The sequence below is a fragment of the Gigantopelta aegis genome, chromosome 10 (genome assembly GCF_016097555.1).
Source record: "Gigantopelta aegis isolate Gae_Host chromosome 10, Gae_host_genome, whole genome shotgun sequence".
NCBI lineage: Eukaryota > Metazoa > Mollusca > Gastropoda > Neomphalida > Peltospiridae > Gigantopelta > Gigantopelta aegis.
Window position 1 is genome coordinate 14,056,018 of NC_054708.1, and position 14,967 is coordinate 14,070,984.

A 14,967-nucleotide genomic window follows, 5' to 3' on the forward strand; every position below is an offset into this window, starting at 1 on the left:
GTATAAGTTGACCTGAAACTAATTGCTCTGTAACTCGTAAGTTATAACTGCAAGTGCAAACACTGTAAATACGTTTTAATTGAAAAAGATGTTAAACTTATTTTAAGTCTGGTTTTTGAGGATATGTAAGAAGTACAATACTACATTCCTGTCCGTTAGGTACCATATTTATCTTAACATATAGATACATTTTATAACAGCTCGTAAAGATAAATGGTATATATAATGGTCACTCATGTAATATCTTCTATTTATATAAATGTATGTTTGCAAAGAATACTAAATATCATTGTTGTACTACCCAGCAGGGTTCGAAATAAGCACTTGTCCGTTTGTCCTGACAAGTGAAAATCTATGCGGACAAACAAAATGCACCTTGGTGCTTGTCCTGTGGACAAGTGAAAATGTTCAGTGCAGTTTAATTTTAAGCAATCAAAAACATCATCCTTGTACTTGAATAAAATAAACCATTTATTTGGACATGTGAAAATGTTGGCGGACAAGTAAATTTCTAGATGTATTTGTCCGTTGAACTAGTAAAAAATTCTGCTTATTTCTATCACTGCCCAGGGCATCGGCCTCGGTGGCGTTGTGGTTAGGCCATCAGTCTACAGGCTGGTAGGTACGGCTTCGGATCCCAGTCGAGGCATGGGATTTTTAATCCAGATACCGACTCCAAACCCTGAGTGAGTACTCCGCAAGGCTCAATGGGTAGGTGTAAACCACTTGCACTGACCAGTGATCTATTAACTGGTTCAACAAAGGCCATGGTTTGTGCTATCCTGCCTGTGGAAAGCGCAAATAAAAGATCCCTTTCTGCTAATCGGAAAGAGTAGCCCATGTAGTGGCGACAGCGGGTTTCCTCTCAAACTGTGTGGTCTTTAACCATATGTCTGACGGCATATAACCGTAAATAAAATGTGTTGAGTGTGTCGTTAAATAAAACATTTCTTTCTTTCTTTCACTGCCCAGGGTATTTTTGTCTCAGAGGTAAGACATTCTATATTGATACTTTTGGTGGTTCAGCCCTCTACAATAAGTTTTCTGTCCAGGAGGCAGATGGCACCTACATCTATTGTTTTAGGCACCAAATAGCAAAATTAGGATCGATGTTTATATACCAGTTTAGTGTTTTGTGTGTGTGTGTGTGTGTGTGTGTGTGTGTGTGTGTGTGTGTGTGTGTGTGTGTGTGTGTGTGTGTGTGTGTGTGTGTGTGTGTGTAAGTCATTGGTGCAAATATTAAAGAACCTTAAAAAGCATGATTTATCAGATAAAGATAATTGTGCAATTTATATATGTACTCGCTAGTATCTATAATTGTCTGTTGAATATTACCTCGGAAAGTAAATTCTAAGTCTCTACCATAACACCTTGATTGTAATAATCTGATTTATAAAACTACTAAAATGAAACATTGGAGAGTGGCAGTCCTCCTATATATGAAACACAACTATTTAAATTCATTGATGTATGCTGTTATAAATCAGTGATAAACAGAAAATTATTTCCTCTGCTTTTTAATTTATGCATTGATGTCACATTTTATGTTTCAAATGAGATTTGAAAAAAAAAGTGCCAAGATTTGTCTATGGAAAAGGGAAAAAATGTGCCTCGTAGTGGTAACATTACAAGTAATACATTGGGAATCTTTGGATATATTTGGGATTCGGCGATACTTTATGCAAGATCCCAGTCTGTGTTAATCACGTGATCGACTTCTCATTTTTCATTTAAGTTGTTGATACAATCGGTCTGTTTTCGTGATCATATTATCAATGATGTAATGATTTTTATCTCTGCACTTAACAAAGTGGAATTTAGTAGTATACAGAGACTATTTTACCAGAATTGTCCCCTAGTGGGTCTGAACTTTGGTTCGGTCGCCGCCAGGAGGACAACTGTATAAAAAAAGTTTGGTCGCAATGTAGAGGGCTGACTGGTTTTACTTGAATTGATAGGTGTCCTAAATGTTAACACAAGTTGTTTCATAAAACAATAACTAAAGTGAAGTTATATTTTTAACAAATGTATGACTATGTAGCCTGTCTTATTTATGTAGTATAATACCAAAATATTGGAATATAATGTATATGAACCAATTTGTCGATCTGTAAAATCTGCTACATTTGTAACATTACTAAATCTGTTTTGAAAAAAACAAATACTAGCATGTAGCAGCATTTCATCGGTCCTTTCATGTCGGTTACAAAGTAGATTATTATAAATTCAGAATTAAATCTAAGTGGACCGAAGTAATAGCAAAACATTAAAATGTAATACCACATGCTGGCTTGTTGCATTTATTTAGCATCGGTGAGTAATAATTTTTTCGAGTACAATTCATTTTTATTTCAAATTATTTCCGTGCTTATATCCAATTAAGGTTCAAGCATGCTGTCCTGGGCACACACCTCTGCTATCTGGGCTGTCTGTCCAGGACAGTGGGTTAGTGGTTAGTGAGAGAGAAGAGTGTGTAGTGGTCTCACACCTACCCAATGAGTTGTTAAAACTTGCTCTGGGTGGGAGCCGGTATTGGGCAACAAACCCTGTACCTACCAGCCTTATGTCCAATGGCTTAACCATGACACCACCGAGACCAGTTTTTGAGTACAAGCAGACGGTCAACCTCAGCAAAATATGCAATTTAATATTACTTTTGACAGTTCCATCCTGGTAGAGTTGGGAACAAATTTGGCTTAATGAAAACAATCAGCTCTTTGTTTTGTGTGTCAAGTACATTGCGTCCAGTATTATAATTAACACATCATTGATTCTCTCTGCTGCATTAAGCTGTTTATTATCAAGTCTTTTGTAACATTGGCTTTTCATGTTGTTTATAATGCTGTGTTCATTTGGTACTCGTGAATATCGTGAATAAGCTCCAAATTGTGAACACAATCTCACCAAGTGGAGAGCATTCAGACAATTTATAGGCAATCTGCACTGTCACTCCAATCTCACAAACCCCAGTACATAATTGCATGAATAATTTGTGTTTGTTCCACTATTATTTCTATGAGTTGTGAAGATTGAGACAGAAAATCCTACCCCAGTTCACATGTTGTGTTCACAGGTTGTTTTGACAAATGAATAGGAAATCAGATATTCACAACTTCTAATGAACGTAACATAAAGGGGCGTTCTCATTACTCTGATTAGTAGTATCGACTTGTTGCATGTGATCCAATCGGAACGACTTTAGTCTTATACGACAAGTCATGTCGGAATTGTACTGATTAGAACATGTCCTATTGCTCACGACAAATCGTAAGACAAAACCCAATCAAATCTCATTGTGTTCAACAGTTTAGTTTTGTCACTTCCGGGTTTTTCATTTGGTTCTAAACATGTCAAAATGTCTGGATTTCACGGGTCCATAAACCCTATTATTGTCCATATGTGGTCAATAATTGTTTTGTTACACAATGCCATCAGTAAATTGTCTACATTCATGTTTTCATTATTTCACTGGTAATTTGTATTCACTTACATTTCCCGCAAAATATTTTTAAACTGACATGGTTTGTTTGACGTCACGAAATCTTACAACGTAACATCTTCTCACACACACGATTCAAGTCGCTATGACAAATTGCATGCAACAAGTCTGTGCGACTAATTGCATAATGAGAATGCTGCTTAACACCTTAGTACGCCTTGGCTGGGTCTGAATGTTGTGTTCAGTGGCAAAAAGATAAAGCTTAAACAGATTACCATTGTGTTTGCCATTTTTTCTATTTTATGGTCATCAATAACTGGTTATTTTTTTGGTAATACACATGAAGGGTCCACAGAAATAATCTGTGATGTCACATTTTTAGTTGGGTGATATTTTTTAATTTTAATGTTTACAACTTTGCAATTGTGAAATATATATGCTTAAGAAAGCATAATTTACCAACTACTTTTAATGGCCTACCATAATTACAGGTTTTTAGTGTGTCATTGTGACCACGACATACACGGCCATTATAATACTGACTATCTGTTTAGACATCACAGGTTATTCCTGTGGACCCTTCATATATATATATATATATATATATATATATATATATATATATATATATATATATATATATATACCTGTATCTCATTCCACATCTGGCAGTGCTTTCATTTGCCCATTTTGCTTTTACAGAAATATGTGGTGAGGATTTCTGATTGGTCTGTGTGTTACAGACATTCCTGACCATGACCAAATGCATCATTTGATTTACACTATGGGTTGAAGTGACAGTGTTCAAGCCAATAAGATTTTACTCTTATTTGAACATAAAAAAAACAATGTTTTGTAATGACTGAAAATCTTCAAATACTGCATTTGATCATAGAAAACAGTGTTTTTGTAATTGACAGTGTCATTGACAGTGAAAATCTTCAAAGACTGCATTTGATCGTAGAAAACTGTTTTTTTGTAATGACTGAAAATCTTCAAAGACTGCATTTGATCATAGAAAACAGTGTTTTGGTAATTGACAGTGTCATTGACAGTGAAAATCTTCAAAGACTGCATTTGATCGTAGAAAACTGTTTTTTTTTGTAATTGACAGTGTCATTGACTGAAAATCTTCAAAGACTGCATTTGATCGTAGAAAACAGTTTTTTTGTAATGACTGAAAATCTTCAAAGACTGCATTTGATCATAGAAAACAGTGTTTTTGTAATTGACAGTGTCATTGACAGTGAAAATCTTCAAAGACTGCATTTGATCGTAGAAAACAGTGTTTTTGTAATTGACAGTGTCATTGACAGTGAAAATCTTCAAAGACTGCATTTGATCATAGAAAACAGTGTTTTTGTAATAGACAGTGTCATTGACAGTGAAAATCTTCAAAGACTGCATTTGATCGTAGAAAACAGTGTTTTTGTAATTGACAGTGTCATTGACAGTGAAAATCTTCAAAGACTGCATTTGATCGTAGAAAACTGTTTTTTTGTAATGACTGAAAATCTTCAAAGACTGCATTTGATCATAGAAAACAGTGTTTTGGTAATTGACAGTGTCATTGACAGTGAAAATCTTCAAAGACTGCATTTGATCGTAGAAAACTGGTTTTTTTTGTAATTGACAGTGTCATTGACTGAAAATCTTCAAAGACTGCATTTGATCGTAGAAAACAGTTTTTTTGTAATGACTGAAAATCTTCAAAGACTGCATTTGATCATAGAAAACAGTGTTTTTGTAATTGACAGTGTCATTGACAGTGAAAATCTTCAAAGACTGCATTTGATCGTAGAAAACAGTGTTTTTGTAATTGACAGTGTCATTGACAGTGAAAATCTTCAAAGACTGCATTTGATCATAGAAAACAGTGTTTTTGTAATAGACAGTGTCATTGACAGTGAAAATCTTCAAAGACTGCATTTGATCGTAGAAAACAGTGTTTTTGTAATTGACAGTGTCATTGACAGTGAAAATCTTCAAAGACTGCATTTGATCATAGAAAACCGTGTTTTTGTAATGACTGAAAATCTTCAAAGACTAATTGTCCTGCATTTGAACATAGAACACGATCTTTTTGTAATGACTGTGGAAGGCTCCAAATACTGATGCTCTGTTATTGTTTTGAGAGGCCAATAGTAATAAACTGTTTTTTGTACATTACCCTTTTAGGAGGAGGTGGGGGGGGGGGGGTGCCTTACTAACAGTGATTTGTTTTCTTATCAGTAGATTTGTTATTACAGCCTGTTCATTATGTACATTTTCTATTACAAATTCGAATCGAAAACTATTCATCACTCTTTATCAAAAGTCATAGCTGGCACACAGCTTCAGTAATATTGGTATATTTTTGTGTTATGTTTGAGCCGTTTTCTACTGCAAAGCTCATTATGACTTTAACATAGTTTTTTGAAAGTAACTTAATGTAATAAAATAATTGGTGCTTAGACCAGTTAAATGGTATTCTGTTATTTTATTAATTATAAAATACAATTTTTGCAAAGTACTGTTAACATTATTATTAACAAATTTTGTATTTTCAATTTATAGTCTTTGTACCGTTATTATTTATTAATTTGCAGTATTCTTGTTTATATCAAATGCAGTATGATTGTACTTGCATGCTCACTACTAATTGAAAGTAGTGGTTGGCAATAAACTGTTAATATATTCATTGTTTGGGATGTTTTGATTTTGCAGGTACAGGTTTTAGTTTTAGAGAGTTAATTTAATGAAATCTCAGCACATTTTAAACTATGGCAATTTGGCGTTAAACACACAGGGCCGAATTTACAAAGCCTGTTTATGTCTTACACGCATGTAACTACATACATTTACAATGTTTGAACAACTGTCTTACACGCGTGTAACTACCAATGCTTGAACACCTGTCTTACACGTGTGTAACTACATACATTTACAATGCTTGAACACCTGTCTTACAGTGTGTAACTACATACATTTACAATGCTTGAACACCTGTCTTACATGCGTGTAACTACATACATTTACAAGCTCGAACACCTGTCTTACATGCGTGTAACTACATACATTTACAAGCTCGAACACCTGTCTTACACGCGTGTAACTATATGCATTTACAATGCTTGAACACCTGTCTTACACGCGTGTAACTACCTACATTTACAATGCTTGAACACCGGTCTTACACCGTGTAACTACATGCATTTACAATGCTTGAACACCTGTCTTACACGCGTGTAACTACCTACATTTACAATGCTTGAACACCTGTCTTACACGCGTGTAACTACCTACATACATTTACAGTGTAACTACCTACATTTACAATGCTTGAACACCTGTCTTACACGCTTGAACACCTGTCTTACACGCGTGTAACTACATACATTTACAACACCTGTCTTACACGCGTGTAACAACATACATTTACAACACCTGCGTTTAAGACAAACGGGCTTCGTAAATTCGGCCCATGGTTATTTCGAAATTTGGTCTAACAAGATGTTTACTTGTTTAAAAACTTGCTGACTCTTTGATATCGGCTTTCTTCATATAGCAATTGTAGTAGTCACCAACAGTATAACAACAATATACAAAAAATCCCTTGCTACTAACGGAAAAATGTAGCAGGTTTCCACTCTAAGACTATATGTCAAAATTACCACGTGTTTGACATCCAATAGCCGATGATTAATAAATTAATATACTTTAGTGGTGACGTTAACAAAACATTTTTTTTAAACCCTATAGTGGAGGGGCACAAATGCATTTTAAAATCAACAGGAATTGTTGTCATATAAAGTGTTATTTCATCTGGTCGGTAAATGTTTGTGATTGGATTTAAACTGTCACTATTTTTCTCGAGATTCGCGCGGGATAACACCAGAATTAGTATGGGCCTAATTCACTAAACTCTCGCAACTTTGCGATCTCGCAGTGCAATGCTAAAAGACATACAAAGAGGATGCTTTGTTGTCCAGCAGAGCCTAAGAGACTTTTGTAATTACGCCCCATGTTTGTGCTAAAAACTGAGTAGCTAACACCATTTCCTGTTATTTCTAAAACAAAGCGCGTTTTATCTCATTGTTTTCCACTAATTTTAGGTCAAGGTTTTGTGATATTTATATCTATGGTGTATATTATATTGTTGATTGCATGTTACAGCTTTAGCCAAAGGTTTTAATGTCGTCATACGAGCGTATGTCGGATTTGATTTGTCTCACAAAAGATAAATGGTCGAACACAAGGGTTACTATATTATTAACAATATAAAGGCACTTTGAACTTATCAAGTATGTCAAAAGTACATGCATGTGTAAGTTGACATGTGTTGTTGCCGTAAACAAATAATCATTGTGTAAAAGGTAACGCGTGCACAAAAAAAAAAAAAAAAAAATCTGTCACGATTCTTTACGTTTGAAAGTTTGTTAGTTTGTTTTGTTTAGCTATTGGATGTCAAACATTTGATAATTAAGACATATAGTCTTAGGGAGGAAACCCGCAACATTGTTTCATTAGTAGCAAGGTATTTTTTTTTATATGTACCATCATACAGATAGGATATCACATACCACGGCCTTTGATATTCCAGTTGTGAGCACTGGTTGGAACGAGAAATAGTCCAATGGGCCCACTGACGGGGATCGATCCTAGACCAACCGCGAACGCTTTTTCACAGGGCTACTTCCCGATCCGCTTTACATGTGACGTTCTACTGTATATTTGGTTTAGTATATGTGTGTAGTCGCCAAACAGAATATAAAAATCCAGCTAATTCGATCCCCAACTGCGACATTATAAAACAAACGTTTCTTATAAACTAATCGTTATATTATATTTTAACTGCCAGAAGTCTTTTATGCTAATTGTTTGTTTTTTTACATTACTGGGGGGGGGGGGGGGGGGGGGGGGGAGCCGTACAAACTTGGGTCTCCACAAGAACTGTGGCACGTGGCGAGTCTAGCAAGACTCGAGTCCGTTCACAAAGGATTAGTACCGCTTTAAGGATGAGCACTCTCATTTAATTACGTCATTTTACCATATGCTTGCCGACAGTTACATTACAGGGCTGTGAGACATTTAGGGAGAACAAAAGTCGAATATGTGAAATGTAATACAATGACATTATTTGGCATCCATGTTCAGCGATGGAATTAAGATACATAATGCTATTAAGATACATAATGCTATTTTACTTTATTCCTTGGTCTCATTATTGTCGAGTGTAAGTGTCGGGTACTCGGGTCCGGATCGAGTTTGACCTTCGAATACTCGAGTCCAATATTTTGGACTCGTGGAGGCCCTAGGACAAACATAAAATCGTAATGTATATACTAGTAATACAACTGTTAATGTAATACGTCCTGTTGATATTCATCCATCAAATGTAATTTCAATGCTAAAAATTCATTACTGAAAAATAATAATAAAATACACCCCAACAAAAAGAAAAAAAACACCCCAAGAAAAACCACTAAATGTATCGTTTATATACGTGTATATATACGGTATTTAACTTATCTTCACTTTTTGCACCTACGTTGTATTTGGGTTATCAGTTCGTTGAAAATGCACTATCAGTGCAGGATGCGTTGGTGTCGTAAGGGTAATTAATTGAGAGGGGTAATTTTTATCAACACCCATTGATGCATTATCAGTAACACATCAAAGGCATATTGTCACAGACTACTGACCTATTAAATAGCCTAACAAAGTATTACCTAAAAATATATATATTTGATTTGACCCTAAATGTACTTTATTCAATCATCTACGTAGCCACCATACTCCATTTATTAATGATATTTCGTAAAAATAATTGAATTTTGGCAATGGTCTATAATTCAAAAACTATTATTGTCAACAGGGTGGTTCAGTTACGGTGATGCGATAGCTAGATTTGGTTTCCAAATATTAATGTAATTTTCATTTATTATCCATTTTTAGAGAAATAAGGTTCTTAAATCTGTGACAGTATGCCTTTAATAACTTCTGACCAACGTTTCATGTATCATCGGGGGAAAAAATCGTTTCTTAAACGTCTGTTGGAAAGAATACTGTGTGACGTGTATTATTACTCATACGTTGGGAAATCATTTAAAGACATGTGATTGGTTGCTTCATGGCAATGGCTAAGACGCTAAAGCCAAACGGTCCAATGACATTTTTTTTTTTTTTTTTTTTTTGAAGATCAGTAAAACAATAAATAGAATAGAACCCTCGTGTCGGCAATATACCACTTACAGTCGATTCTTGGGTCCACATCGATTCTTGCATTCGATTCTCATTCCGATTTGAGCTAAGATGAAGCAGGACGTGTGCGCCTGCTCTCTCGAGCTACCCCCCCCCCCCACCTGGGGGGACTCATCGCTTCTTACGGAGTGTTATTGGAGTACCGCGTCACGTACACCGGGCCACGGGCAACCGTGACCTTGGTGTACGGTGAACCAGCGAGGAAGCCACCTAGGAGGAGAAGGAGGAGGAAGACGGACGCGCCAGGGGCGGACCGGGGGAGGTCAAAACCGGTAGCTCAACTACCGGCGGCGACTTCTTCCGTTGTACGCCCCAAGCCCCAGTCTACACCAGCGAGACCAGCTGTTACAGCCCTGCATGATCCAGATGTTGACTTGCCAGTGGCGAAGCCGGACACGGACCTTAACCGGGCCCTGATGGAATCGCCCCCCACATCTCCGAAGCCTTCAGCCTCCGGGTTTCCAGCGATGCCACCCCCACCCAGGAAGAGTGGCGCTGTAGAAACCCAGGCCCGTCATGTGGCCGTTGGAAAACGAAAGGCGGTTGTGTCCCCAGGCGATCAACCAGACAAGCCAAGTCCGCCGACCCAACCGCCTACACCAACCTCACCGCCGATAGATGATCCGACCATCGGCCAGCCTTGGACACTACAGTCTGGCAAGCTACCATCGCGCTACTCAAGGCTGGTCAAGATCAACATCGGGGATGTCCGTCGGCTCCTTTGTGAACCTGGTCCGAATACCTACGAACCTCTGCCGCTAACGGAAGGAGAGTTTTCGGTGCGGAGGATTACTATGAAAGATGGGGGAGGGATCTGCCTTACTGTCCGCCGGAGGGGACTTTTCCACCAAGGGATTCTTCTCGATGAAATGGACAACCCGACCATCCACCGTGTCATCAAGACCGTTGCCGGGGAAGATTACCGTCCAATCATCGAGAACATCGCCAAGTCCACATACCGGCAAGCCCTCCACCATCTGGATTCGTCCCTCTTCATCAGCTCTCCTTGACGACATCCCCTCTACCAACCTCCTTTGCCTCCGTGAGTAACCTCTTTTATTGGGCTAGTTAGACTTTAAATGTTTTGTAAGCAGTTCTAAATTCTTATGTTTATTTTTTTATAAGTAGTCTAACGCATTTTATTTTGGCGCCCGTTCAATTGCTCAAAATCACCTTAAAAACTTTTCGTCTTAACTATTTTTGGCTAAAAAATTAGAGTCCAGACATGTTTTGGTATGCAGTACTCTTTGTAGACTTAGGTAAAAAAACAGGCTTCACCGAGGAATCGAAATTCAGCCAATCAGAACACGGCTCCCACTCGGTGTTACTTCAAGTTTATGAAGTGTCTGCTATTTGGTCCGCGCTTACTAAATGGCTTTTTTCCAAATTCCGCCCACCTCAAACTTACCCCCCCCCCCCCCCCCCCTGCTCCGGAGTTAGTCACTGGCGAAGTCAGAGGCTAAATCCGTAGTGGGCGTGCCTGAACCTCTGTGGATAGGGGCACGTAAATACAGTTGCCCGTTGCCCGTATACCACTTATATCTTACAACTGGTTGTTTAAAAAACGTATTAAACGTTATATACTTTATCAAACAACTAGGTTATAAATGATATATAAAACGGTCACTTGTATAGTATTGTTACCACAAAATATATTTAATATGTCTGTTTGGGTAAATTATGTTCTGGGCAGCACTCTTTATTTACTTCCTTTGAAAATAATATTTACACATGCACCTTTGTACATGAACATTAGGGATGTAATGACTAATGGAAACACTCGACATGTTACAATATTTCTGCCCACGATACGATTCGTTTACACGTTTTTGTTAAAAAACAACAACATTGGTCTGCACAAATATGAATCGTCTGACGCTTTTTTAAGTTTCCCGTTTATTAGTATTGTCACAGTGTAACATTTACAACTATATTCAAATGTAATTTATATATTTAACGTGCATCTGTGGCGTCGTGGTTAATTTATCGGACATAAGGCTGGTAGGTACAGGGTTCGCAGCCCGGTACTGGCTCTCACCCAGATCGAGTTTTAACGACTCAGTGGGTAGGTGTAAGACCACTATGTGTCAACAAACGTGTATCTTATATAAAAAAAATTCTACACATGAAGAAAGGAACTCAAGGGGAGAGGTTCTCAGTCGCAATGTCAACTATCGGGAGACCTGTATTACCATGTTGTTAACTAGTAAACAATGTTTCATAGAAACTACATCACCAACTTGTGACTTCTTTTCCTTCATTTACATTCGTTAGAAAATAAGAAAAGGAAAAACTACACTGTTAGTATTACGAGAAAGATGTAAGTAAGGTTTTTCTTTTAAAACAAATAAATGAGAATGACATTTTTAACAGTCTCTGTTAAACATAATTAATGTTTCATCCAAATTTAGTGTGTTCACAAATATAATGAATATAAATGTGTTTTGAATGTTTGTTTTATTTTCTAGACCATTAATACAACATTATTTTATATTTTATATTGCGATATTTGTATCGAAAGGTGGATATCGTGATACGTATCGTATCGTAACAGTATCATATCGTTATACCCCTAATCAAGATACCTACATACATGCACGTTCAATAATAAACAAACGCTTTTGGTTACAAATACGCATATCTGTATTTTTAAAAACGCTAGTATTAACGATAAATGAATAAGTGGGGTAATCGGTTCACCCTCCTGATTTTTGTGTTGGACGGCACCAAATACGAAACTAAAACTGACCTTGGTTTGATGGGAGAAAACACCTGTATTTATTCCTTATCTATTGTATATAAATCTGTTATCCAAAATTATCTTGCATCTGTCTTCATACTCTTACAGGTATGTTCAAAATATCCACCCGTCAAGGTCTTAATACACTTGGGTTATGATGGGCATTAAGATAGTCCTATCTACGTATAGTACCTTTACTTGGCATTTACTTGAGCCATGTAAAAAGTTCCATCATCATTTAATGCATTTGATTCAATGCTGCTGCATTTTGTCTTTTCCATTGTGATAGAATATTTTGTCTTCGGACCTTTCAAACTAGCTTCAACAGAAGCTATATATGATGTCTTCTTTGAAAGACTTGAGTACAATTTGTTTCTTATGTATGACACGTTATGGGTTTAGATTTCTGGAATTCTGAAGACATTTTGACTTTAGTTTCAACGACTAACCTTAGCCAGGGTCCAGTAAGCCACGTTGTGCAGGTAAAAGTAAATCTACGATTAAACTACAAGTGTTATTACTACTAACAGTACAATTAATACAGTTTGAAGTACATACATTTCATTTTCTTGTGTTCTTAAAATGCTCCATCTTCGATAAAGATGTAATTTTCCGCGTGAAATAGGTGCCAAACACAATGTCATGTAAACGTATGACCGGTTTAACTGCTAGTCGCAGACGTAAAGTTACGGTGTTTTGTGAAATAGGCCCCGGGTGTATAAGAGGAGCGAGGACGCAATTTGAAGCCACGTTTACTTACTGCAGAACCATTCCAGTCTCTTGAGCCGTGTGATCTGGCGCGCTGTCATGCATTAACTTGACGCGTCTGCAGCTTTTTATGCCGTTTACTTAAAAAACATCGCATCATTTTCATATCATTAGAGTATTGCTTTCTGAAGGTTATCAGTCATCAAATGTTCTTCCAAAAAAAAAAACCTCTTTAAAATTTCCCTGATGAGGATAAGTTTGGGCGTTTCCAAAGCATGCTTTCGTCGTTGGTTTCTGTATAATTCACACATACATACATTCCAACACACACGCACGCGAGTGCTCGCAAGAACGCACGCACGCATGCACACAGAAATACATGTATAATTTCAAACTCCACGGAGCAGACGAACTTCTTCACTACTGGTGAGTATTGCTATACATAGATCAATGTTTTTACAAATCGCATATAAAAATAGAACATATTTGTTATTTCCAAATCTCTTTTTCTGGGTTTTTTTTGTTTTTTGTTTTTGTTTTTGCTAAAACAAACTTATTGACCAAAAAAAAAAAAAAAATAGTGGAGACTAGTACGTGATACGAATCTATCGGGCAGATAATTTATTAATGCCCAAAATGGTGTTAATAATTGACTGCACTGTACCCACACTTAACTTAACGTATCATATCTTCAACACATTTATTTATTTATTTATCATAATGTCAAACATTTGGTAATTTTAACAATTAGTCTTAGTGAGAAAACCAGTACCGGCCTCGGTGGCGTCGTGGTTAGGCCATCGGTCAACAGGCTGGTAGGTACTGGGTTCGGATCCCAGTCGAGGCATGGAATTTTTAATTCAGATACCGACTCCAAACCCTGAGTGAGTGCTCCGCAAGGCTCAATGGGTAGGTGTAAACCACTTGCACCGACCAGTGATCCATAACTGGTTCAACAAAGGCCATGGTTTGTGCTATCCTGCCTGTGGGAAGCGCAAATAAAATATCCCTTGCTGCTAATCGGAAAGAGTAGCCCATGAAGTGGCGACAGCGGGTTTCCTCTCAAAATCTGTGTGGTCCTTAACCATATGTCTGACGCCATATAACCGTAAATAAAATGTGTTGAGTGTGTCGTTAAATAAAACATTTCTTTCTTTCTAGTGAGGAAACCCGCTACAGTTTTACATTATTAGCAAGGGATCTTTTATATGCACCACCCCACAGACATGATAGCACATACCACGGCCTTTGATATACCAGTCCTGTTGCACTGGAACAAGAAATAACCCAATGTACCCACCGGCGGGGATCGATCCTAGACTGACCGCGCACCAGGCGAGCGCTTTACCACTGGGCTACGTCCCGCCCCTTAGTGGCTGCAGTTTATAAGTATGAAAAGCAAAGTCTGTACTGAAAACCTCTTAAAGGAACAATCTCAAGTTTTCAGCCTAGCAAGACTTCTGATTGTTCCTTCCAACAAAATAAACACAAGTTTCCTGCTTGTTTTGTTTTTTCCTTTTTAAAAAACCCTAACAAAAACAACACTTACATTAACATATTTTAAATATTAAACACACGGATAAATACATTTGGATAAATTTCGTTTAGCCGTATGAAAAAGTAATAAATTTGTACATTCAAAATTATTTTAGACAAAAAACGTTATTTAGATACATATACAGAACTTCACATACATTGTTTTCGCTTCCTATTTATTGCACGAGTTTATTTTGCGCAAGAATATTATACCTCTCGATCGCGTAGCGGTCGAGTGGTATGTTCTCTGGCAAAATAAACGAGTTTTAAAATGGCCAAACACTCAGGATAGTCCCTTGAA

The 14,967-nt window shown here is 37.2% G+C and overlaps 1 protein-coding gene across 1 annotated transcript in view; it reads right to left on the reverse strand.

The window, feature by feature from the left end:
* LOC121382851 (WD repeat-containing protein 46-like) overlaps positions 1-14,967 on the reverse strand; it is a 64,890-nt gene that overhangs the window by 48,341 nt on the left and 1,582 nt on the right. The window lies entirely within an intron of this gene.